Here is a 23,239-nt window from a genome sequence, read left to right as displayed (position 1 = left end):
CCTACATCATAGGATTGTAAGAGCTGAGCAAAAATAAGTTAATTAGTCAAGTGCTTACATTATAAGACTTCCCTGGTGCCTCAGATGGTAAAGAGTGTGCCTACAATGCGGGAGACCCAGGTTCAATCCCTGGACTGGGAAGATCTCCTGGAGAAGGAAATGGCAGCCCACTCCAGTATTCCTGCCTGGGAAATCCCATAGACGGAGGAGCCTGTCAGGTTACAGTCTATGGGGTCCCAAAGAGTAAGATATGACTGAGCGACTAACACTGAGAATTATATTCCAAGGTACATAATGAGCACTATGTAAGTGGTAACTATTATTATTCAGATATGGATACATTTCTAGGCAGCTGAATGCACTGAATTCCTAGTTTTGCTCTCAATTCTTTCTGTGCATACGTTACTAGTCTTTATAGGCAATTCCATTATTGGTCTTACTGATGAATCAGCTGCCATCAGACTCTGAATGCAGGAAAAATATTCAGGAAATTAGTACTGTATTTTAACCATCTAGGCTTAAAAATAAACGTGGTATAATTATGCCAAACAAAATGCAGATTTGTAAATTTCCTTATTCATTATGGTTCTTCTGATACATTTGAGTTCTATCCCACATATCAGATATTTATTTTTTTAATTTTAGATATTCACTTTACCCACCTATATAAGTTTGTGAAATCAATGCCAAAACTCCATAATATACACGTGAATCTTATCATATTAGCTTAATTTACAAAATATTCTTATTTTTTCCTGGGTGGTCACGAAAATCTTGTTATGAGGAACTATATTCCTTTGCATGTAAAATAAGTCACATATACAAAATATTAAAGACAATGCCTTATGAAGATTAGAAGTCAATTTCATTTTTTAAAAAGTTAAATTTTCGCTAAAATATCTGTGTAATAAGAGAAACACTTGTCTTTAGACTGATGGATATTCTTTAAACAACTGGAAGGCAAGGACTATGTAGCTGTATTTCTGAAGGGAGGCAGTAGGTTGAAATACAGTACAAGCCCAATTTTTGCAATACAACTGCTTAATAGCATCATAGATAGGCACCATTTCAAATGAATGTTTTAATAAATAAATTTAGCTTATTCGATACAGGTGAAAAGGAAGACTCGAATACCCTCACAATTCTAAATGCTGACTTTTTAAATTAATTTCTTTATTGAAATATAATTGACATACATTATGTTAGTTTCATGTGTATAACATAAGGTAATCTACCATTTAAAATCTTTCTGAATCAGTAACTGGATTCTTAAAGCAATCCCATTTTTTTAAATCACTAAATGCTGATTTGAATGAACTTTTCTTGCTTGGAATATAATTGCTGCTTCACTGCAAATGTATTTTTTTAATGTAGCTGTTACAAGTACATGAATTAAATTCTTGCTTCACTCTTTGTATACTAAATGTGCAATTAAAACATCATTACTCTGCAGTAGCAGGCTTTCTCATTTAAGCAGGAGAAAAGCTGCCATTCAGTTGGTTGTAACAGTACATGAAAATGCACTTGTGCTTTCTTAAAGCACCTTATGCAATGAGGTATTATGAAATGAAAGATTCCTATTGGTCTGAAGTAATCATTTAAGAGCAAGCTGACCAGACAGCTCTTTAGTATGGATGATGTGGTATGAGGCAATGACTTACATGAATTACTGTCATAAACATGTACATCCACATAAAAAAGTAAGCCTCTGTTTTGCTTTCATGGTGTTGGAGGTGATTCCGATAAGCCCTGAAGCCCACTGCATTTTCATATCATAGTTTAATTTTCCTTCCCAATAATGGCTGGTGCTGTGGATTGGCCTCCACGTTTGGGGCACAAAAACCAATCTACTTAGCACTTCAGCTAGGGTCAACATTACTGTGAACTGACCTTGTTATCTGTTCTAGGAATTCTCAAAAAATTTAACAGCCTTGGGCAATTAGAAATACAATCATTTCAAACAATAGAGCTGTAGTTAATTGATTCTATGTAGGTGTACCACAGTGTGGGTCCCAGTGTGGAAGCAGAAAATGGCATAGTCTTCCTAGACTTCTGAAAAGAAAAAAGAAAGAAAGAAGAGCCCCAGATTGACTGAGAAGAGGTGGCCTTGTACTGATAAGAGTTTATAACAGTGATATTGATACTACCGTCTGGTTTTTAGAACTCTGAACAAGTCACTTAAAAAAACCTCTGAATCTCTAGGGTTCATTCACACGTGCCAAACAAGTTGGCTGGACTCAGTGAGTTTCTGATTCCCTTCTGTCTCCCAACTCATGACTTTTCTTAAGGACTAATTCAAAAGAGGATAAAACTTTATCCTGATTATTTAAATTCATGGGTGGTATAGCCACCATGTAGACTTCATTTTTCTGAAAAGCCTATATTAGAATGCAGAACTAGTGAGCTTTTTACCGCAAATACAACATCTGTCAGTGGCTTTCAGCTTCCTGTGCTGTGCCAGTGAAGATCTCTACTAGAAATGAATCTTCGGGAACAGATGGACTTGCACCATTTCTTGGAAGTTTGAAAGCTGCGCAGTGTGCCTGCCATGAACTCTTTCTTCTATGTGAATCAGGAAAGCAGATGACTGTTTCCATTGCCATTTATGCACATTCATCCACTCAGAGGCAGATCAGCTAACATTAACTGTTAGCCAAACAAAACATTCCCTGGTTTCTCCTTGGGTATTTAATAATTTCCTTTGGGACATTAAGAAAATTTTAAAATTTTCTTCTTCTCCTGGTCCTGCACCATACACATTCTTCCATTTACTCCAAGTGGAAAATGACGAAAAATAGATACTTTTGAAAGACAATAGTATAATGGGATTACACTGTTCAAACTTTAAGGAAACATCAGAAAGTCCTTAAAATGGGAACACAGTTATTTTGGATGCTTTGAGGAAAGCTGATAGATTTTTAATAATATTTTTCTATATACTATTAATAGCAAAGTTTACCTATTTTCAGAGACAGTTGAGACTTTGAATGCAATTGGAAAGGCACTTTACCTGCTGAGTTTGATTGGTTCATTTTTTAAGACTCACTTCTCATTTATAAAGGAGTTACTTGAATGGATAGTTTTCATCCAATTTCTGTCATAAACACTTACTTTAAAAATGTATATCTGCTCAAGCATCACAGTCAAGTATTTCAGCCTCACAGCATATAAGGGCTAACAGAAGTAAGCACTAAAAAATTATGCTTAAAAGGTGATTTTAAGATAAGTGGACTTTTGGAAGAAGGATTGAAACTTTGGAGAAATCTGAGTTACTGGTGTAGGAATTACTAAGGGCAACATTTTCTCTTAGCTTCTGGTTGGTTGAGTTATAAATATAAGTGGCTGTAGGTAACAACTTTTCCTTGGGATACTTGTCTGCATAAAGAATATGCCTCTGTCATTTTGAAAAGAACTTGGTGAAATTTGTGGAAGTATGAGGCTAGTACCATGCCTGAAGCAGCATATACTCTTTTTCATCCCTATATTCTGCCGTAAAATTAAGTTTAGAGATGACCACTCCACATGTGGTATATCTTTGGGAAAAAATCATTCTCTAAGTTAAAAAAGCTATAATTCATTTTCTGAAGGTAAGGGCAGCATAGGCAATGATGTTTAATATGTCAGAAGTTTCTGCTTTTTTCTATTTCCCAGATATATTTCTCACTTTTCAAAAAATAGTCTTAATCCAGTAGTCTCAAATTCCCAAAGTTGATTAAAATATGAATCTTTAAATCTAACCAGTTCTAATTACCTAGATGCTGGTATGACATAACTTATTCAATTAAGAGGCAATTTAAACATACAAAGAATTAATGATTAGGTAAGAATAAAATCTTCATTTGGCTTATGGAGATTAGGTAAAAATTTGATGGTTCTGTGCTTTTCATGCTAATTCACAGACTAATAGGCAGGTTGAACACTGACAGAGGTCCACTTATACACTCAGGGTTTTGTTTCTGTTCTTAAGAGAACAATATATTAGCTACAGGGTCTTTGTAGGTGACAACATTCGGTTGACCAACAATGACATTGGCTATTTGTGGCCAGTTTGAGGGCCTCCTTTAAAAAAATGATGCCTCCCCTTCTTCCCTTTTTATGAAGAATAGTTCAGAGCCTTATTTACTGACCACTGAGGCAGTTTTAGAGTCATTTTGAATCTTTACTCCTTAATGAAACTTCTGCCCCTTCCTTAGAATGTCACCAACACTAGGATTTGCCACACTAATGCTCCAGCATGGAGCCAGAACATTTTTGGGGTGTGGAAAAATAAAAAAATTGTCATCAAACACAACAGAAACCTTCTCTTTCTACTTCTCTGTTCAAATTTGAAAAGTTTTACACGTTTGCCTAAGGAACAAACACATGTCAGGTACTCCACTGTTAAAAACATTATTACAGGAAACAAACCTGGGCAAAGGGGAGTATTTCAACAATCATAAAGGGACAGCAAGACAATAACTTTCTTTACCTCCATAAAAACCCACAATGGGGACAGTTTTGCATCTTTCCTAGAGGATTATAAACTCTTAGAACATTCTTTTTATTTCAGAGAAACACATACCCATAAATAGGACCTAAAATAAACAGCTCTTACGAGAAACTGATAAAAGGATAGTAAGCATTTCTCGTGACTATTTTGGGAAGCATTCTGCGCAAATGTAAGAAAGGAGTTCATTTAAAATCAAGGAAGATCCTCTATGATCCACCTCCCAGAATTCTGGAAATAAAAGCAAAAATAAACAAATGGGATCTAATTAAAATTAAAAGCTTCTGCACAACAAAGGAAAATATAAGCAAAGTGAAAAGACAGCCTTCTAAATGGGAGAAAATAATAGCAAATGAAGTAACTGACAAACAACTAATCTCAAAAATATACAAGCAACTTCTGCAACTTAATTCCAGGAAAATAAACGACCCAATCAAAAATGGGCCAAAGAACTAAATAGACATTTCTCCAAAGAAGACATACAGATGGCTAACAAACACATGAAAAGATGCTCAACATCATTCATTATTAGAGAAATGCAAATCAAAACCACAATGAGGTACCACTTCACACCAGTCAGAATGGCTGCGATCCAAAAATCTGCAAGCAATAAATGCTGGAGAGGGTGTGGAGAAAAGGGAACCCTCCTACACTGTTGGTGGGAATGCAAACTAGTACAGCCACTATGGAGAACAGTGTGGAGATTCCTTAAAAATTGCAAATAGAACTACCTTATGACCCAGCAATCCCACTGCTGGGCATACACCGAGAAACCAGAATGGAAAGAGACACATGTACCCCAATGTTCATCGCAGCACTGTTTATAATAGCCAGGACATGGAAACAACCTAGATGTCCATCAGCAGATGAATGGATAAGAAAGCTGTGGTACACATACACAATGGAGTATTACTCAGCCATAAAAAAGAATTCATTTGAATCAGTTCTGATGAGATGGATGAAACTAGAGCCAATTATACAGAGTGAAGTAAGCCAGAAAGAAAAACACCAATACAGTATACTAACACATATATATGGAATTTAGGAAGATGGCAATGACGACCCTGTATGCAAGACACAGATGTGTATAACAGACCTTTGGACTCAGAGGGAGAGGAGAGGTGGGATGATTTGGGAGAATGACATTCTAACATGTATACTATCATGTAAGAATTGAATCGCCAGTCTATGTCTGACGCAGGATGCAGCATGCTTGGGGCTGGTGCATGGGGATGACCCAGAGAGATGTTATGGGGAGGGGAGGTGGGAGGGGGGTTCATGTTTGGGAACGCATGTAAGAATTAAAGATATTAAAATTTAAAAATAAAAATAAATAAAATTAAAAAATAAATAAATAAATAAAAATAAAATCAAGGAAGAAAGTATATAAAAATCAATAGACAACCATTTTAACATAAAAGGGTAAGAGAATTGTAGCAACATTATGTAACAATATTTAATTAGAATTTGCAGACTTAATATTTGCAATCGTAACCATTTATAAGTTGCCTGAACATCCATATCTACAGTAATTTGTAATTTGCTAAAGCATGAACCTGAATCATACCTACTTTAATGGTGATAAATGAGGCCATGTCATTTACCCAGTGTGTCTGGCCATCCACGGGCCTTCAGTTCTCAAGGCAGCTTTGCTGTTCCCTATCATCAACTGTGTAACCCCCACTAATGGTCTGAATGGGATTCATGACTTTTTTCAGTTGTAATTTATGACATTTTGTAGACAGACTTTCAAAAGTTTTCTCTATAATCTCTCTTTCCCAAAGTACCCCCAAAATATAAAACATATACTGCTTGATTTTCAAATATTTAAATATTTGACAGTATAATATGAATAATAATAAATCACCTGAAGGAGTGGCTAGTAATCAGGATCAGATAACAGAGAGCTTTGGTAAAATGAATCAAAAGTAAAGTAAAACATTTCCTACATAAATTGAGAGTTCTGGATAGTTAAAATTAATAGCATAAAGAAGATTAATCATGTCATAATATAAAAAGATGTTTTCTAATTTTGGAAAAAAAAAAAAACACAAAAAGATGGGTCTTTGCGCAACAAGAACAGATCCCTCTTTCCCATCCTTGGCCTCTCTCTACTAACCAGAAAATGTGAGATAAAAATGATTGTCTGAGGAAGAACGGAATTTTGGGTTCTAGTCACATTTACTTGACTTTATCCAGATATATCAGGGCCAATACAGTTATGAAGTGGGTCAATGTCATGACTTGCCATGGTCATGTGTGACTGAAGGCAAAGGGTGAAGTTGGAGAAAATTTAGACGACCTTCACATTTTTTAGAAAAAGCAAGGGACAGATGAGAAATACACTAATTCATGTTTCCAGGCCTCCATTTTCTTCACATTGTTCAAAAACATGGAAAGCCTTATAGGAATGTTCTTTAATTTCATTTCTCCCCATTGAATATTTTCAACAATGACAGCATTTTCTCCAGATGTTTGTCTCTAATTAGTTTCTAGACCCTAGTCATCTTCTTAATCAGTTCCCCACTCTGTCTCATTGTTACTATCTTAATCGAAGCCTTTATTCTGGTTTGTGGGACTGGAGTAACCTCGTAATTTGTCTCCCCGAGTGGTCTTGCGCCTTGGAGCTTCTCCTCCTGTTTGCTATCATGATCCTGAAAAGAAAAAGCTATAAAAATGTCCTATTATAGAAGGAAATCTAAATTCTTGCTGGTAATACAGACAGTTTTTTATGATAAGACCTCAACCCACCCAGCTTCATCTCTCCTCTTCCCACCCTCTTCAGAGATACACAGAACCAGCTCGAGTCACACCTAATGAGTTAATCCTCCTAGGACTTGTCATGCCCTGTTCTATCTCCTTATCTTTGGATACATTTCACCTTTGCCTAAAATATTTTCCTTTCAAACCTCAGAACAAACATTACCACTTCATAATTCATAAGCCTTTGTGATTCATCCAGTCAACATATTGGATGGAAAACATACTTTTTCCATACTTCTATTATAAGACATATCTTATTGCATTATGATTATTTATTAACCTGTTTGTTTCTCTCACTTAACTATGATGTACTGAAAAAATATTAGCATACATTTTGTTTCCTCAGTGCTAAACTGTATTTCACTCCAGGTACATAAATGATGCCTAATACTTACTAAATGAAAGGATGAAAAGATGAATGGGTAGGTAGATGGATAAATGAACAAATTAATGTATGAATATAAGAGAAAAGTGATAAGTAATTTCAGAAGGGAAACTAGAGGTACTATTTGGATTCTCTGGGAAGAGCAAGAGGAATGATTAGTGACCCAAAAGGTCAGTACCTCCATTAAAAAAAAAATTAGGATTATTCCCATGATGCTGTGGTTTCAGAATTTGAAATTATAGATATGCATGGGTCTTGACATCAGCTTCACATTTGTACCTCAGATATTTAAATTTATTCTCATTTGGAGAAGGTCTGATTTTTAAAATGAAATTAATTCAGGAAAATAATAATGCAAGAAGATAATAGCAATCTGTGGTGCTTTAATTGGTTTTAGACTAACCACTTGGGATGTGGGAAATGTCCAAATAGATACATCAAGGTTCATTCTGGCATATTCATTACAGTTAATATTTCAGTTAAAAATTATCCTAATTAAAAAAAAATAACTCTCCTGAGTAATTTGCATACTTCTGCTTAACACTGTCAGGATATTTTCTCATGAACTACTATGTGGTGACAGTTACCCTACATCTAGGTATTACATGTTCACTTGCATCAAGTATGGTGGTACAAATGAAATATCAAATTTCTTATGATATAACAAAGTAAACAGACACCATGATGAGTGCTTTGCTCCCAAAATACCGTACATGCAATCTCTGTCTCTCTCTACCATACATGCTATCGACATACTAATTTAATTTATAGCTTCTATATTTAAGATGCCTGACCCTTCCAAGCACCACTTTATTTTTTTAAATAAAGAGACTAGAATTTTTAAAGGCAAACAAGTTAATTTTTGCTTAGCAAAATGCAGCTGACTGCATTTTCTGGTCTACACTCTAATGCCAAAGACAGTGAATCATCCTGCTCCTCAGGAAAACCTGGAATTACCCTTCCTTTGCATTTATTCCTCAGGTCATAATTATGGGCATCAGTAGACAGCTGAGTGCACATCGATTTTCTTTTGCAATCCTCATGATTATTATGCGAGATTTTTCAACTTTTACAATTTATTGTTAGTCTTTATTACTAATTACTACTATCCCCAGTTTATAGTTGAAGAAACTGAAGCTCAGATAACTTAAAAGTGAAACTTCTCAAAGAAGCATTAAGTGTGAGTGATACTCTGGGGGCTGTGATCCCTATTTGAGGGGCTTTAAAACTAGTGAAACAGGTCCTTCATACCTGGTTCTTCCATTCATTTGCTGGACTAATATTTACTGAGCACATAATAAGTTGTAGGCACTGTCCTATGTATGAGGGAAAAAAAAAAAAACCACTGCTCCTGTGAAACTGACAATCTGGAGAGCCAGACAAATGATAGACATGGCCAGTAAAAATTTAAAGTATGTTAGGCCATGCCAGGAGAACGTTAGGAGGAAGAGAAGGATTTCTGAGGCAGGGATATGCAAGTTCAGTTAGATGGGGAAGGCTTGCTGAGAATGTGGAATTGCAGTTAACACCCACAGAGATAAGAGAGCCAATCAAGCTGACATCTGGAGGAAGAACATTTCAGGCAGAAGGAACAGCATCTGCAAATGTCCGGAGACAAGAAAAGTAAGAGGGGAAGGGTGGAGGCAATGGAGTAAGCGGCGAGCAGAGTGGTAGTAGATGAAGTCACAGACGTTTGCTCATTTGTTCATTCATCTATTTCTTTGTTTATTCCACAAGTGTTATTGCTCCTATGTGACTAGGATAAAAATGGGCCATGCAGATACTATCCTTGTTCCCACTGGGGGCTCAAAAAGAAACCACATTGAAGTTATCAGAAACACACATGGCTTTGTATGCTCCTCCCTCTAGAAGCCTCATTCCTGGAACTTGGACCTGGAGAGAGCCTAAGTACATACGTGAATGAGACCACAATGACTTCTTTTCATAATGGACTCTTTTCCTACTCAAATATTTATTCTTATAACTTAGAGGGCTACTGTTCTTTCTGTTTAGACAATGAAGGCTTGCAATGTTTTAAGGAGGAGGGTAGTGAGGGACTGTATCCGCACACATAGGGCAAGCAATAGAAGTTTTTCCTGGCAAATGTTTTCCACTGACTGGTGGCAAAGAATTCCTGCATACATGACTTACATTCACTTCTACTGCAGTTAAATTGAGACATCTCCTAGTATAGAAATCCAGTCTAGAAAGAAGAAGGTCACTCATCCCTCCACTGTAGCGTTTCGTTTTCCATGTCTACAAGAAAAGCTTGAAAGCCACGTTCCCTCCCCCTAACTATTCAGCTGTTCTTGAGCTATTGAAGTTAAAGAGAAATGTGAGTTCAGTCATGAGAAAAAATACCATCTCTCTGCTTTTAGAAGATTCTCAAAGAAAGAGATGGAAAAGCAGCTAAACTAATATCCGAAGTACAGGGGAAAGAATATCTTAGGTGCTACCCCATCCATGGCAAACTCATTTGGAATGTGTATTAGAGGGAGAGCCAAAAGCTATTTGGTCCATTTAGGCTCTTCTACTCAAATATTTGTTCTTATAACCTAAAGGGTAGATTGCCTACATTTCATCCCAGCTCCATTGCTTATTAGCTCTGAACCTCTGGGCTACCTTTTAATTTCTCAATCTCCTCATGTGTAAAATGAAGATAATAATCATGACTATCTCATGAGGTGTTTGTGAGGATTAAGTGAACTAATATGTGTTAAGTGCTTATACTACTTCTTGATAATACTGAGAACTTAATATTATTTTTACTAATTCTAGTAAAAAGGGAAGTAGCATGAAGCACTAATGTATGCAGAAAGTCACTTATGTGAATTCTTCATGAGGAATTAAATCTTTTGTTAGGAAACATCCCTCCTTAACAGTAATTGTTGCCACAAATTCTTATTTACTACTAGTATTACTATATCACTTTTTGTTAGGTTAGTTTTTACATAGTGTATCTTTTCTAATTTTTTTAAAAAAAGTTCAGCTTTCCCTTACTTTTATAGTTCAGAGGCACTATATATAACAGGCACTCCTGTTAAATACCATACACTTGTGTTTTGATTTTTTGATCCGGATTGACAATCGTTGTATTTACCTTTTATTAATAATTGGGTCATTCAGGCCTGGGGGATTCGATATAATCACTGACAAATATGGGTTGATAACTACCAAGTACTTGCTCTTTGTTTCACTTATTCTCGATTCCCTTTTCCTCTCTTCTTGGCCTTCTTTTGTACTCTAACACTGAGAGTTATCTCCAAGGCTTTAGTAACTCCCCAGACTGGACTAATCTCTCTTGCTCTTCCCCACCACTTCTCCACCCTTCCCCACCACCCCCTCGACCTTGGATTCTAGACTAGATGCTCTTCCCTTTCTTGTGGACTTTTCAGTGCCTCCTGGTATACCACCTTATAATTTGCCAAATTCTTCAATCTCCTTTTGGGGGCAGGAAAGAAGAAAAGGGTGCCTTGACCATATTACTAAATATCCATTACTAAAAGTGAAAGTCAAGTTATGTGGGCTAAGTTTTAATGACGCACCTGGTGTTGATTAGTCATCCAACAAGTTAAGATCCACCTGGTATTCACCTGCATCGTACCTCTGCATTGTAATCATGTTTAAGCCAAGTCTTCTCTTCAAACTTACTTTCCTCCAATGCTCAGATTAGAAATTAAGTTGCTTATACTTGGGCTGACTATATTTTCTCATTTGCCTTGGATAATCCTGATTTACACTTGTCGTCCTGACTTTCTGTTGGGTCTACCCTGGAAATAAGGCCTCAGGACCATAAATTCTATTATCACCTACATAGAGTAATTACCCTTATTGTGGAAATTTAAATTTTAGTAAATAATTCCTGAATGTTGAAATCCTTAAGCTATGAATGAATGACTCTCTGATACAAGAATATCAGCCACTGAAATTCAGGCAAAAAGGGAACATAACTTGAAGCATAAAACATTTCTGAAACCCATTAAATCACATGAAATTGCTAATAAATTTTTAAGGCTGGCATTGAAGAAGGGGTCCTAGATATAGCTCTGTACTAAGTTCGTGAACCTTTCCATCATAAAGATGAGACACAGAGGTTGTAATGTGAAAAACTGACTATAATGTTATTAGTTAGTATTGTAATCCAAGGTCATGAACTCTGAAAAGCAAATTAACGCTGTTGCATAGACTATTACTTTTAAGATAAAATATTTGTTATAATAAAAAGGCAAATAGGCTTTGTACAAAATCTAGGTCTATTTCAAAACACTCTCTTAAGTATAGGGTTCATTTCCTGAATTTGGGGGGTTATGTCTATCAGTTTATAAGTAAAAATTCTATTATGATGGAACTTTTGCAATTTTGCCCGAACTTGAAAAAGGCAATCATTTGTGAATTTCAATTTCTCCCAATTAAAAAAATTTTTTTATATGTTTGACTCATATGAATGCTCATTAACTGATGATGAGGAAGGGGAAAATGATGAATTTGGGATTTTTAGAAAATTAGGCAGGCAGTAATTATAAGCAATGGTTAAGAGCATGGGGTGAAGAACATTAACCAGCCAGGGAGCTTATCCTGAAGTAGCTATTTGTCAACTGTGCAGCCCTATTATTTCACTCTCAAAAACCCCTCAGTTTTCTTCCCTATCAGTTCAGTAGCTCAGTCGTGTCTGACTCTTTGTGATCCCATGGACTGCAGCATGACAGGCTTCCCTGCCCATCACCAACTCTGGGAGCTTACTCAAACTCATGTCCATTGAGTCAGTGATGCCACCCAACCATCTCATCCTCTGTCATCCCCTTCTCCTCCTGCCTTCAATCTTACCAAGCATCACGGTCTTTTCAAATGAGTCAGTTCTTGGTATCAGGTGGCTCAATTATTGGAGTTTCAACTTCAGCATCATTCCTTCCAATGAATATTTAGGACTGATATCCTTTAGGATGGATTGGTTGGATCTCCTTGCAGTCCAAGGGACTCTCAAGAGTCTTCTCCAACACCACAGTTCACAAGCATCAATTCTTCGGCGCTCAGCTTTCTTAAGAGTCCAACTCTCACATCCACACATGACTACTGGGAAAACCATAGCCTTGACTAGACGGCAAAGTAATATCTCTGCTTTTGAATATGCTGTCTAGGTTGGTCATAACTTTTCTTCCAAGGAGTAAGTGTCTTTTAATTTCATGGCTGAAATCACCATCTGCAGTGATTTTGGAGCCCCCCCAAATAAAGTCAACCACTGTTTCCCCATCTATTAGCCACGAAGTGATGGGACTGGATACCATGATCTTAGTTTTCTGAATGTTGAGCTTTAAGCCAACTTTTTTACTCTCCTCTTTCATTTTCATCAAGAGGCTGTTTAGTTTTTCGCTTTCTGCCATAGGTGTGGCATCATCTGCATATCTGGGGTCACTGATGTTTCTCTCAGCTATCTTGATTACAACTTGTGCTTTATCCAGCCCAGCGTTTCTCATGATGTGCTCTGCACATAAGTTAAATAAGCAGGATACAGCCTGACGTACTGACAATATACAGCCTTGATGTACTCCTTTCCCAATTTTGGAATCAATCTGTTGTTCCATGTCCAGTCCTAACTGTTGCTTCCTGACCTGCATACAGGTTTCTCAAGAGGCAGGTTGGGTGGTCTGGTATTCCCATCTCTTTAAGAATTTTGCACAGTTTGTGGTGATCCACACAGTCAAAGGCTTTGGTATAGTCAATAAAGCAGAAGTAGATGTTTTTCTGGAACTCTCTTGCTTTTTCAATGATCCAACGGATACTGGCAATTTGATCTCTGGTTTCTTCTGCCTTTTCTAACACCAGCTTGAAAATCTGGAAGTTCATGCTTCACATATTGTTGAAGCCTGACTTGGAGAATTTTGAGCATTACTTTACTAGCTTGTGAGATGAGTGCAATTGTGTGGTAGTTTGAGCATTCTTTGGCATTGTGTTTCTTTGGGATTGGAATGAAAACTGACCTTTTCCAGTCCTGTGACCACTACTGCATTTTCCAAGTTTGCTGGCATATTGAGTGCAGCACTTTCACAGCATCATCTTTTAGGATTTGAAATAGCTCAACTGGAATTTCATCACCTCCACTAGCTTTTTCTTCCCTATACAAGGAGATAATCCCTATCTCATCCCACTACTGTGAAGGTTAAATGCAATAATGCCTGTAGTGAGAATACAATCAATCCTAACAAACACTTTGATTCAGTACTTGAAAATAAATAATTTCAAAAACATAAGTTTAGGCCCCATTTCATCGCCCTCAGGAAGCTCTGCCAAACCTTTTCTTCACTTTACAGCAGAGGTGGGAACCTCTGCCTTAGAGGACTAGAGGGGAATGTCACAATTTTGGGGTAGAAAATTCTGGGTTTGAGACTATAGCACTGCTTTTCCAGCCAGTACAAAGCTGTTTAGAGGCTGTTAGGGGTGGTGAGGCCCAAAACAGCTTCTGGAATTTCTGAGCAGCCCGGGTCAATACAAGATGGACCCAGTAGTCTTGAGTTACATGGACAGTCTACTCTGGCAATCAGACTTCTCACTACTGGATCCTCCAAGCTGGCTCAATGTCCATGCTACTGGGTTTGCCTTTAAGTACTTTTCCAGCAGTCAGTTTCATGCCTGCTCTGACCATGTCTGCGTCATCAGCCCCAAAGTTACTCAGTTCATCAAGTGCACTGGCAGCCCAGCAGAGAGTGCCATGTTCCTTGAACCCTTGGACCTCCCCAGTAACAGAGTGATATTTTTAGCCATCAACGAGTTCCAACCATACAGCTGGGGGAACCCACTGGAGCTTTTTGGTTTATCTACAAGATAAAAACAGCCTTTTTCATTATGATTCTTATGATTACAGTAACTCATTCCATGCAAAGCAGGTAGCAGAGAAACTAGAGGCTTTTTTAGGCAGAAAAGGAAACAAACTGGCCTTTATGGAAGAGAAAGACCCTGCTCAACAAAACAGCTATGACTGTGGGATGTATGTGAAATATAACACTGAGGCCTTGTGTCAGAACGTCTTTAGACAACAGCCAGAATCACTACTGCAGCTACTCAATCCTACATACATCACAAAGAAGAGAGAAGAATGGGAAGATCCCATTGCCAGACTTGCTAAAAATGAGCTGTTGAAATATATCTGACATCTGAAGTCTCTTCCTTCTGCTGTCCCCATGTGTTGGATGGCTGCAATCTCAGTGCCTGAGGGAAGATGCCTGGGAGAGGAGTGCTTAGGATGCTTCCTTTCTCCTGAAAGAATGTAGTCCTCTGCATTATCCTAGTGGAAAATGTCACTTTAGCCCTAACTTCAGAGCAATATGTTCTGTAAATATGTCTTCAAAATATGCACCCAAACTGACTAATTCCCTTTTGGGGGTCCTTTATACACATTGGTTTATTCCAAAGAAAAAAGACTGATCTCTAAAACAAATCGAGAATATGTGAAATCTAGAAGCAAGAAGAAAATCATAGAGCAACTAAAACTTACCGCACAGCCCGCATATTTCAAGAGATCAACTGGCTAGAAGCAGATCAAGACCTAACCTAATTCAAGATCGAAGTATTATCAGTTACTCCGTTCTGTGATACCTACTCTACTCAACAAGCGAAGGCTTTCCCAGCTATGCTGCTACTGCTGCTGCTAAGTCACTTCAGTCGTGTCCAACTCTGTGCGACCCCACAGACGGCATCCCACCAGGCTCCCCTGTCCCTGGGATTCTCCAGGCAAGAACACTGGAGTGGGTTGCCATTTCCTTCTCCAATGCATGAAAATGAAAAGTGAAAGTGGGGTGTTAGCCCATAGTCACCCATCTGATTCTTAGAGCACTTTAAGAAAGGGGGAATCTTAAATAACTTTGTTGAAATAAATGAATGTGGTGGACCTCTTGTTTTGCATCTGAAACTTACTAACAGTTAATTTATTTTTGAGATATAAAGGAGAAAAAGTGACCTTTCTCAACTCTTACTTAATTCAAAATGCAGACAATGCAATTTTTGAAATGTGGAACCAAGAGTAAAAAGAAATGCTACTCCTTCTAAAAAAGAAAAATCAAAAACAAAAACATGTTTAGATACTCCAGATTATTCTCATTATTCCACTGTTATAAAATATGAACTCTAATTATATAATAAGGCATTATGTGTAAATGCATTTCTGGCTCTTTGATAATATGATTGTCCTTTCAATGCTATGTATCTCCTATGCCAAGTCCACCTTTTTTTCAAAGGTTATATTAGAATGAGGATAAATTATAAAGAAGGTATATTATGGACATAAGATCTACCTAGTTTATTTCCTAAGATCAAAAATGTATGTGTAACATATTTTGTTTGAAATATACTGAGGTTAAAAAAATCACTTAAGTTTTATTTGCTATGCCATAAATAGGAATTATTGGCCTCTGCTAATTGCTGAATATCTATAAATGCTTCCAGTATCAGTTTCTACTTGGTGTTTTTGTGATTTAGTGAGAGCATTAATGTTGTATTAGCAATAGCAGAATGGGCAAGGGGAGCTCCACATTCAATAAAACAGTCCTTTACTGCTGCAGCAACTAATCTCATCTCTCATTGCTATAGGCAAACAACTGCAACAAATTTAAATGAAAAAAAAAAAAAAGAACCCTCCCCCCATACCTAGCATGTAAACCACAACATAACATCCCTCCCTTTCAAGTTAACAATTTAACCATAAATGGATACCTTCTGTGAGTCCTCCTTGAATTGTATCAGTGAATATAAAAGTATCAGTGAAGTTAATGTCAACAACTGCAATAGGCAGGGGAAAAAAAAAAAAAGCCCCACCTTTACTTTGTAACTTCAAGAAATCCTCAAAAGAAGCTGCTGAAAAGCCACCAAAGGAGAAACTGTTTCAGTTCCTGCAGCATAAACCTGGGAAAGATATCTTTACAACTGATTAATACAGAAGTTCCCACTAGGCTTATCTGTCTTATCTATAATAGGTAACTGGAAAGGCCCAGAGCCTGTGACTATTACAGGCACTGAAATCCACTTACTCCATCTCTATGCTTTAGGATGAATTTTTGTAGCTAATCCAAAGGAGAGGGAATGGGTACACACAGACCAACCTCAAGGAACTTGTTTGTTCTTTAAAAGTGAAGTCACTCAGTCATGTCCGACTCTTTGTGACCTCGGTGGACTATAGCCCGCCAGGCTCCTTTGTCCATGGGATTCTCCAAGCAAGAATACTGGAGTGGGTTGCCATTTCCTTCTCCAGGCGATCTTCCCGACCCAGAGATCGAACCCAGGTCCCCCCACATTGCAAGCAGACACTTTAACCTCAGCCACCAGGGAAGCTGTTCTTTAAAACCTTTGTTTAAATGTGCATGGAGGTGGTAAAAGAAGTCTTGAGAAATCTCTGCATCAGTATTTATTTAACAAGACTGACTCCTGTGGAATAACAGTGTTTATGTTTGAGTTATGAGAAAACTGGTCTACTTTTTGAGTCTATTAGTAACTTCCTTGATTCATATATTTCACTTAACAAGGCCATATTGCCCTTGCACTCGGCCAAGAGCTGTTTTAAATGCTTTATAAATATTAACTCATTTAATCCAAATACAGAGACTGTATGGTAAGTGTATTGTCGCCCCAATCCCACAGATGTGCAAATTGAGGAGCACAGATGTAAAGCAATTTGCTCAAGGCCATCAATTACACAGTTGCAGAACAGGGATGTGAACTCAAGTAATCTAACTTCTAGACAGTTGGTTTCTTAATCATCATACCATCCTTGAAGACATTCTCAATGGAACACAGCAACCATTTCTCATTGAAGCAAATGAGATCCATTGTGAAAAAACAGACAGACAGACAGACAGAAACTCCTGACAATGTATTCACTGAGAGTAGCTAAGGCAAAGCTAATAGAACTCTGGGATCCTTCCCAGGGTTTTCAACAATTAGTGATTTTGTTTTTTTTTTAAATGTAAAAGTCCTACTAAATTAAACATAGACTATTTACTCCCCTCCCAAAAAACAAAGCTTCTTTGCTTACATGTTAGGCTAAGCAGCTAGGCATAAAGCTCCACAGTGTTTTTATGACTCTCCTTCTTACCTCTGTTGTTTGTGGTATACCTAAGGAGTGAGATTATTTTCTTTGGTGTCGTAACAGTTGTTTTTTTCCTTATCAAAATCACATACCTTAGACATAGATGATTTAAGATTACAACTTTTCAAACTACTTGTCTGCTTTACATATCTTATTAGAAGATTGCCCTTTCCAAAGTAATCTTGTATCTAATAGTCATAATAAAAAGAATGTAGCCTAAAGAGATCAGAAAATATAAGTCAAAACTTCTACTGTAGATAGGAAAATATGTAATTAGAAGAGACCTCTCCATTCAGCAGAAATATTGTGACTACATTTGTCTTTGGATATCCTGTTCCTGATACAATGACTGGCATTGAATATACGTTGAATAAGTGCTTAGTAAATAATGATTCAGATTTGATTTTGTCTTGCTATATCTATTGATAGGAACTATATACAGGGTAAAAAAATTCTCCATATTTACATAGAGTGCCAAACTATACACATGAAAAATATCCTCTAGGCATATAAAAAGATATCACTTCTTTTTATATAGGTGTCATATATAATGTGTGTGTGTGTGTATATATACATATATATATATATATAATGTTAATTTTTTATCTTTTCTATTATATTTTAGTCTCTTTTTCATTTATTCCTCTCATCCTCGTTAGTTCATTCCTTCCAATATGTTTGGGTTTAGGTTGCTGTTTTCTCCTAGGTTCTTAAGGGGTAAAGTTAGGTTGTTAGAGACTTTTCTTGTTTCTTAGGTTTTTATTTTGTGGTTATTATGAGGCTTACATATAACAACTTACGCTTATAACTCCCTATTTGAGGTTGATAATAATTTAAGTACAAATAATCTAAAGTTCTACAGTTTTATTCCTCATACCACATTTTATCTATTTGATGTTATGTTTCACATCCTTCTATCTTATATATCCCTTAACAAGTTATTATAGTTATTTTTACAAAATATTTTTATCTTTCATTCTTCATAATAGCTTTCTAAGTAATTCATACTTTGTCTACATATTTATCTTGACCAGTGAGATTTATACTTTTTGTATGTTTCCTTGTTGCTAATTAGTGCCCTTCCTTTTTAACTTAAAGGGGTCACTTTAACATTTTTTTGTGAAGCCAGTTTAATAATGAACTTGGTTAGTTCTTATTTGTCTGGAAAGTTCATCCATTCCTTCAATTCTAAATGACAACTTTGCCAGGTAGAATATTCTTAGATGTTAATTTTTTCTTTCATTACTTTGAATATTTCATGCCACCTCCTTCTGACCTGCAAAATTTCTGCTGAGAAAACTGCTGAGTCTTGGGGGGTTTCTTTACATAACAGATTGCTTTTCTCTTGCTGTTTTTAAGATTCTCTCCTTGTCTTTAATTTTGACATTTTCAGTTCAGTTCAGTTGCTCAGTCATGTCCGACTCTTTGCGACCCCATGGACTGCAGCACGCCAGGCCTCGCTATCCATCACCAACTCCCAGAGTCTACCCAAACTCATGTCCATTGAGTCGGTGATGCCATCCAACCATCTCATCCTCTGTCGTCCCCTTCTCCTTCTGCCCTCAATCTTTCCCAACATCAGGGTCTTTCCAAATGAGTCAGCTCTTCTCATTAGGTGGCCAAAGTATTTGAGTTTCAGCTTTAACATCAGTCCTTCCAGTAAACACCCGGGACTGATCTCCTTTAGGATGGACTGGTTGGATCTCCTTGCAGTCCAAGGGACTCTCAAGAGTCTTCTCCAATACCATGGTTCAAAAGCATCAATTCTTTAGTGCTCAGCTTTCTTTTTATTTATTTATTTTTTAATATAAATTTATTTTAATTAGAGGCTAATTACTTTACAATATTGTATTGGTTTTGCCATACATTGATATGAATCCACCACGGGTGTACACATCAAGTCTTCAACCCTCAGCTTTCTTTACAGTCCAACTCTCACACCCATATATGACTACTGGGAAAACAATAGTCTTGACTAGATGGACCTTTGTTGGCAAAGTAATGTCTCTGCTTTTTAACATGCTGTCTAGGTTGGTCATAACTTTCCTTCCAAGAAGTAAGCATCTTTTAATTTCATGGCTGCAGTCACCATCTGCAACAATTTTGGAGCCCCCCAAAATAAAGTCAGCTACTGTTTCCCCGTCTATTTGCCATGAAGTTATGAGACCAGATGCCATGATCTTAGTTTTCTGAATATTGATTAAGCCAACTTTTTCACTCTGCTGTTTCACTTTCATCAAGAGGCTCTTTAGTTCTTCTTCACTTTCTTCCACAAGGGCAGTGTCATCTGCATATCTGTGGTTATTGATATTTCACCCGGCAATCTTTATTCCAGCTTGTGCTTCATCTAGTCCAGCGTTTCTCATGATGTATGAATACAGATTGGGTTCTTTGGTTTTCATCTCATTAGGAACTCTCTGGACTTCCTGCACATGAATGTCTTTTTCCTTCTCCACGTTAGGGAAGTTTTCAGTCATCATTTTTTCAAATCAGCTTTCTGCATTGTTTTTTTTTTTTTCCTCCTTCTGTGATCCCATGATGCCAGTGTTAGTCTGTTTTATATTGTCCCTTACGTTCCTTAAGCTAATCTTGACTTTTTTAAAATTCTTTTTCACTGCTCTGATAGGGTGTGCTCACTGTTCTCTTTTGAAGTTCATTGGTCTTTTTTTGCCTCCTCTAGTCTGCTGTTGAACCCCTGTAGTGTAAATATCTTTCAAATCAGTTATTCTAAACTTTGGCTTCCCTGAGAGATAAAGACCCCGGTGACATGGGTTTGATCCTTGGGTTAGGAAGATCCCCTGGAGAAGGAAATGGCCACCCACTCCAGTATTCTTGCCTGGGAAATCCCATGGACAGAGAAGCCTGGCAAGCTACAATCCAAAGGGTCACAAAGAATTGGACACTACGGAGCAACTAAGCACATATTATAAACTTTAGTCCTATGACTTCTGTTTGGTACTTTTTATATCTTCTTCTCATATTGAGGTTTTCCCTGTGTTCATTTATTCCACTCCCAAGCACAGTGATCATGCTTAAATACTATTACTTTGAATTATTTACCAGGTAAATTACTTATCTCCATTTTCACTAAGGTATTTTGACTGATAAGACAGAGGAGTTCAGTCTTTTGTTCCATTTAGGACTTCAAATGATGGCATGAGGCCCACCCACACAATGAAGGGTAATCTGCTTTACTCAAGTCCACCAATTAAATTTAAATCTCTCCTAAAAACAGCTTCATAGACACCTCTAGGAATGACTGTCTGATTTGAGTTCGTATAATAACTGTCCCTTGGAGACGGCAATGGCACCCCACTCCAGTACTTTTGCCTGGGAAATCCCATGGACAGAGGAGCCTGGTAGGCTGCGGTCCATGGGGTCTCGAAGAGTCAGGCACGACTGAGCGACTTCCCTTTCAATTTTCACTTTCATGCATTGGAGAAGGAAATGGCAACCTACTCCAGTGTTCTTGCCTGGAGAATCCCAGGGACGGGGGAGCCTGGTGGGCTGCCATCTATGGGGTCACACAGAGTTGGACACGACTGAAGTGACTTAGCAGCAGTAGCAATAACTGTCCCTGGAGAGGACAATGGCACCCCACTCCAGTACTCTTGCCTGGAAAATCCCATGGACAGAGGAGCCTAGCAGGCTGCAGTCCATGGGGTCGCTACAAGTCAGACACGACTGAGTGACTTTACTTTCACTTTTCACTTTCACACATTGGAGAAGGAAATGGCAACCCACTCCAGTGTTCTTGCCTGGAGAATCCCAGGGATGGGGGAGCCCGGTGGGCTGCTGTCTATAGGGTCGCACAGAGTCAGACACGACTGAAGCGACTTAGCAGCAGCAGCAGCAGTAACTGTCCCTAGTCTTAGGAACTATGGAATGGAATATTCCATAGATAAGAAATGCAAATTCAAATGAGCTATTATAGCGAGATCCAGATGCATTAGGTATTAAGTCATTACCCCTAAAATTGATCTTTTAGATACTGTAGTATGTCTTCCTTTAAACTGTGAAATCAGTTTCCCAATTTCTAAAAGTGAGAATACACCAATGTGTTGTGCCATGGCATTTGTAATTCCGTAAACACGCTGTCCCATTGAAAATTAGGTAAAACAGTTTTGAGACCTTGTGACTTCATGCAAAATGTAGCTTAAACCATTTAAGATTGCTGTCTCTTGGGGGTGGGGGTGACCTTGGAATTACCGGTGCTGATGAAATCTGTTTTTCTCTTCCCTCAAACACATACAGACACACATACACCTCCACAGAAACATCCCCCAAAACGTTTGACCAAATATCTGGGCAGTATGGCCCAGACAAGTGTACATGTAAGATTAACCACATACCAACTAATACCTTGCCCTTGACTTTCTGACTTTCTGAACACACAGTTCCTATACTTTACTGCCTTGCAATAATCAAGATCATGTGATGACTGAGCAACAGCTGCAATATTTCTTGAACTTCTTTCTGGTGGAACTTGAAAGGGACACTCTCGATGTGACCATTCTACTTGTAAAGCCTATAAAGTGGTAGCCATCACTTGCCTTTTGAGCAAGAATTAGCGTCCCTTCATGATGAGTTTGCAGAGCTCTGAATACTGAAGTGCTTAGGGGTGCCACCCTTGCACAGTCAAAAATCTGCACATACACAATTCCATATCCACAGACTCAACCAGTCATGGATCAGGTAGTATTACTGAAAAACATCGACATGAGTGGATCTATACAGTTGAAATCTCTGATGTTCAAGGGTCAACTGAACTTCTACCCTAGATATTTTTAATCGATTGATAACAAACACTTTCCTTTCATGTTACAATATCTTTGGTATAATATACAGTGATGAGATATAGTTTCACTGAATTAGGGTCTCCTTAGACCATTGCACATGTGAAATGTGAATTTGTCAATAGTCACCATTAACCAAAAGCTTTATTCATAAGGGACTTCCCTCACAGCTCATACAAAAAATCATCAAGGTTATAATGCGGAGGCAGATAGTTCACATCTGTATTATACATGCAGGGGTCCTCTCAACAAGTTGATTTCATTGCTGAAATTTAATCTCAAACAATGGTCAGCTGTCTGGCAGACACTTGCCTTCAGTAATCTCATAAATCGATCACACGTTGTAATTGAAGTTGGAGGCTGAGATTTCTAATCATGATACCTGTTTCAATTTATCTGTCAGCCAATGTGTCTGTTGAGAATATTCAATTTTATTTCAAGATAGAATAAAAGAATCTCAGTTATGAATCCTAGAAACAGGCTGACCAAATCAACTCTCTTCATGATTACTCCAACAGTCCTTTCTAGAATAGAGTGTTTTAAAGTTGCAAAACACATTGCATTTGATTATTTGCAAATATCCTTTGAAAGTGAATTTACACTGCCTGGTGTTATTTTGTCTGTCTGTCTGTCTCTCTTACTTCTAATGTTCCTTTAATAGGGCTAGAAAGAGAACAGGAGAGGCAAGGTAAAGGTAAAATATATTTGCCACCAGAAGAGAATCAGCAATAAAGAGTGAA

The 23,239-nt window shown here is 37.5% G+C and overlaps 1 protein-coding gene and 1 pseudogene across 1 annotated transcript in view; one reads left to right on the top strand and one right to left on the bottom strand.

The window, feature by feature from the left end:
* Positions 1 to 23,239, bottom strand: part of TAFA2 (TAFA chemokine like family member 2) — a 569,177-nt gene that overhangs the window by 7,140 nt on the left and 538,798 nt on the right. The window lies entirely within an intron of this gene.
* On the top strand, positions 14,092 to 14,787 carry LOC105611942 (sentrin-specific protease 8-like; annotated as a pseudogene).

This window comes from Ovis aries, chromosome 3 (assembly GCF_016772045.2).
Source record: "Ovis aries strain OAR_USU_Benz2616 breed Rambouillet chromosome 3, ARS-UI_Ramb_v3.0, whole genome shotgun sequence".
In the NCBI taxonomy this organism is placed as follows: Eukaryota; Metazoa; Chordata; class Mammalia; order Artiodactyla; family Bovidae; genus Ovis; species Ovis aries.
This window is presented reverse-complemented; position numbering and strand designations above follow the sequence as displayed.